Below are 4,659 nucleotides of genomic sequence, written 5' to 3' on the forward strand. Positions count from 1 at the left end.
GGAAGAAGAGGAGGAGGAGGAAGAAGAGGAGGAGGAGGAAGAAGAGGAGGAGGAGGAAGAAGAGGAGGAGGAGGAGGAGTTAATGCATTTCCGTGTTCAGAGCCGTTCCACTTGTGGCTATTCCATCTCTTGGACTGGTAAGCGCTGCATCAGATTAATGAATGCCATTTCCTTATTGAAGATGGTAAGGTGCGTTTGAGGATGATTTTGGCAGGTATTTCTACTCCAAAAGTATGGCAGTTAGTCTGAACGATATTTGAGCTCAAAACTCCGAGACTGGAACAAATATCGTATGGGAATTTTTCCTTCACTCCAGTTCCTATACTCCAATGACACTGCCATTTCACCACCTATAGGATGAGAGGCACTGTTGACGGTGGCGAGATTTGAAATAGGGTAACAAAAGGGGAATTCCTGAGGGTTCCATCCTAGAGAGGAAGATCGGAAAGAACTGTTTAATGAAAGATCACGAGAATGAGACAGGGAAAGGATTGCGGAAGGTATCAAGGAACACAACCGGAAGTTGTTGCCCCATTCTTTCCAAGGAACGTACTAGCGCAAAGGCTTCTATTTTATTTCATAGTTATTTATTAATATTTATTTTCTCGGTTGTTCAAACGCATGATTCGTATAGTAAATATTTATCCAGGGAGACACTGTTCAAATAAGCATGTCTCATCGTTATAATTTTATAAGTTTTATTTAAAAGTAGCTCTTGGGTGTAAATCAAACCACAAATTCAAATGGTAATTTAAGTGTACAAAATGAATTCAAACGTGAAAAGATAGACACAATGCTCAATGTAATGCTATATACGTAAACTAAAAGAAAAAAAAACAGAGCGTTTGTGAATGGAGACCCGTTGATCATTCGTCTGTTCGAGCAGGTTTGGCTTGGAGCTAAACAACAACATCAATAACAATAACAAGATCCGGAAGGTGGCGTTGCATGATGTAAGACAGCTTCTGATTAATTCTATATGTTATTTGATTTCAATTCCTGACTGTTTCCATACAATCTGCAAAGCCATGGACCCTCTCTCTTTCTCTCTATATTTCGTTCTCTCTTTCTTTCTCTCTCTCTCTCTCCCTCTCTCTATCTCTATCTCTCTCTCTCTCTCTCTTCCTTAAGACCCAGCTAGTGAGAAAAAAGAATCAACTTCAATATAACTACGACTTAACTCACGGTATACGAAACTAAATCAATGAGATAGAGGTACTTTTAATATTGCATTGCTGTGGAAGACATGACAGGAGTTGGTCTTAAAGTTTAATCAAAGTGTCACACTTCTTAGGTGACAAGATTTTGTTGGGGAGAAAAACAGCATGCAGTGTCATCTATGTAAAGAACTGCATGGATATGTATCAAAAATATTACTCATATCGAAGAAGAGCAAAATGAAAAACTGCATAGTTATAGAAGATAGCTGCTGCTCTAAAACTGGATCAGCAGTAAATGGAAAGAGAAATATTCACCACCACAACCAGCAGGACAAGGCAGAATCGTCGAATATTTTCTCTTTCGCTCCTTAGGCGGCAGTGCCGTTCCATAAGTACGTAAACCGCTTATCTGGTCCCTTTTTATATAAACTATGAATTATCTCTCTCTTTCTCTTTCTCTTTCTCTCTCTCTCTCTCTCTCTCTCTCTTTCTCTCTTTCTCTGTGTGTATGTGTGCGTATTGTTGCCTCTTTTGGGACCAGGAACTGATTGTTCAAATAAGTACTCAATACTCGTGAGAACACATCTGTAGAGCAAATTGAATGCATGTCTATATATATATATATATACATATATATCTAGACTCAAATTAAGTAATCAACTTTTTATACATACCCATACAGTTATAAATTCGACTTAAAATGCGTATATATATATTAATACATATCGACATGTATGAATATCTTTTTAATATTTTTAAAGATATGAATATATATATATATAAATATACATAAAAATACATGTAAATGAAACCCATGTGGGATACATATAGAAAGAAGTGTGAGAAAAAGAACTGATAAAAATTATTTTCGCACCAAAACTAAGAGCGGTTGAGAGTTTCAATTAGAAGTTTCAATTATGAGGATGCCTTTCCTGATGAAGGGGACATTGCCCGCATGGTTTGTAAGATTTCTATTAATTTTTCTACCAGGACATGAACTCTGGAAACGGTCGTAGAAAGTGGATCTCCTCGAATTGTATTATATTCCTTATATACTATTTATACATTTAAAAAAAACACATTAAATTCTATGGATCTTCTAATTGAAACTCTTAACTGCTCTTAGATTTAGTACGAACAAAATCTTTATCAGTTCTTTTTCTCACATTTGTTTCCATATATATCCCACATGGGTTTTATTTACATGTATTTTTATGTATATTTATATATATATTTATATTTTTCAAAATATTTTTTTAAATATTCCTATATGTCGATGTATACACTCATTTTAAGTCGAATTTATAGCTATATGGGTATGTATAAAAAGTTGATTGCCTAATTTGAGTTTATATCTTAATTCTTATCTTTTGTCTCGGGTTCGATCCGAGCACAACCTATGCAGTTCTATATATTTCGTAAGATAAAACAATAATAAGCAACAGGATATCAAGAAATCATGCAGTACGACCATTTCATTTAATTGAACAATGCAATCATTACATCAATTTAAATGCAGTGCTATCATCAGCTGCACAAATAAATAGAATTTTAACCAGTTGGACACATTAATATAATTTTTCTCAAATGCTTTATCAGAGCAAGAAGATGGAAGAAATTCATGTTGCCGCTATTGTAGCTAAGAGTAAACTACACTTCCATCTTCTTGCTCTTCATTCCAAGAATGGCATGAAATCCACCGGGGGAATAACTTGTAAAGGATTGTGCTCCATTTTTAATTTATTTGTCTTTTTTTCAATTACTAAATCCAAAACTAGAGGACTGTGTCTGTTTAGAATGAAGGGCAAGAGTGAGTTGACAGCTCATGGCTAGGTATGGTCATAAATATTGTCATATGTATTCTTTTTCCTCGGGAAAGGAAGAAGACATTAGGAATAGTAAATTGGATATAGAGTAACTGTCTATTAAAAGGAGGCTGGATTGGGGAAGACTCTAAATCATGATGTTAATTACCAGTTAAAGAGACAAGACGCTAATAAAACCTAGGATATTAATACAGAGGAAATTTTATCTTGGAGTACTATGGGTGATTGTTTATAAACAATATTGTTATGTTGTATAAAAATAAGATTTAAGATTATCAAAAATGATAACATAACCAAAATAGGTAAAATGCGTGTATATATCAATTATAAACATTAAAAAGGAAAGATTACATAAAATCAGTTTAATATTCATTCATGTACTTAATTAATTACTTATTAGATGGTTTCTATAATGACTGCACAGGGCATTTACTTATGGAATACTGAAAAGATATCTATATATTAAAAGATATCAATATATCTATATAATGATATATAGATGCTATCTATATATTAATATAATCCAAGAATCAGAAAAAATAAAGATGTGTACAGATACACACACATACTTATATATGTGCACACATGCACACATACACATACACAAATATTTATACGTTTATATGGATATAGTATAACCATCTTGCATAGACTTAAGTAACTGAAAAGTATCTATTTACGAACTAGAAAAATAACAATTTAAAAGGGATAAGAGGTTAATAGATTATGCACATATATGCATATATACACATATACAAATATTTATACGTTTATATGGATATAGTATAACCATCTCGCATAGACCTAAGTAGCTGAAAAATCTCTATTTAAGAACAGTAACTACTTATACTGAATAAGAGTTTAATAGGTAAGGATATCAAAATAAGAAAACAAAATAATAAGAATTTATAGAAAATAACAAGAAATACATATAACCTACATTTAAAGAGACAGGGTATTAAAATTTGAGGTAGGGAAGAGGTAAAGGTAACCCGAAAAGAGAAGGTAGTTGGTATAGGCGTAGTGAGGGCAGTTAAAGGTATTCAGACCGAAGAAGTTTTATAAGTTGTAATGTTACAAGTATTATATATATATATGATTTTACAGTTTCTAGAGGCTATATAATTAGGAGACTTACTTACATAAAAACCATTAAAAATATACATAATATGATCAGTAGGGTAGAACATCATAGAAAGGAAAAAAATAATTTAATCACCAAAAATATGATGAAGTCAGACTAACTAGGCATGAATTATCATGGGATAGTAATTACACATAGCACACCACATGCCATAACATATGCAATGCAATTTAATTCACCATGTAACATAATATCCCATGATTTTATTATATTTAATACTAGAGGGTAAGTTTACAACGGATACGACACCAAAATTAATTTCCACCATCAAAGTTCAAGTAGACTGCTGAGATGATTCGAAAACACAACCCTAATAACCTAACGGTATATCTTTTTTCTATTCCTCTGATGAGATTTTGCCTAATATAATGATTTAATAATTGCTATTTTAATCTTTAGTCTTAATTGAAACAGTTGCAAGAGAATATGTTGGATTTTTGCATATAATGAACTTTTATTAAATGCTATATCTCCATTTTCTCGATTTCTTTTGAATGAGTATATGTGTGTGTATAATTCTTTCTCTCTC

General features: G+C 32.4%; 1 protein-coding gene across 3 annotated transcripts in view; it reads right to left on the reverse strand.

Moving 5' to 3' along the window:
* Positions 1 to 4,659, reverse strand: part of LOC106879734 (monocarboxylate transporter 9) — a 61,993-nt gene that overhangs the window by 45,970 nt on the left and 11,364 nt on the right. The gene's annotated exons all lie outside the window — the stretch shown is intronic.

This window comes from Octopus bimaculoides, chromosome 20 (assembly GCF_001194135.2).
Source record: "Octopus bimaculoides isolate UCB-OBI-ISO-001 chromosome 20, ASM119413v2, whole genome shotgun sequence".
Classification (NCBI taxonomy): Eukaryota; Metazoa; Mollusca; class Cephalopoda; order Octopoda; family Octopodidae; genus Octopus; species Octopus bimaculoides.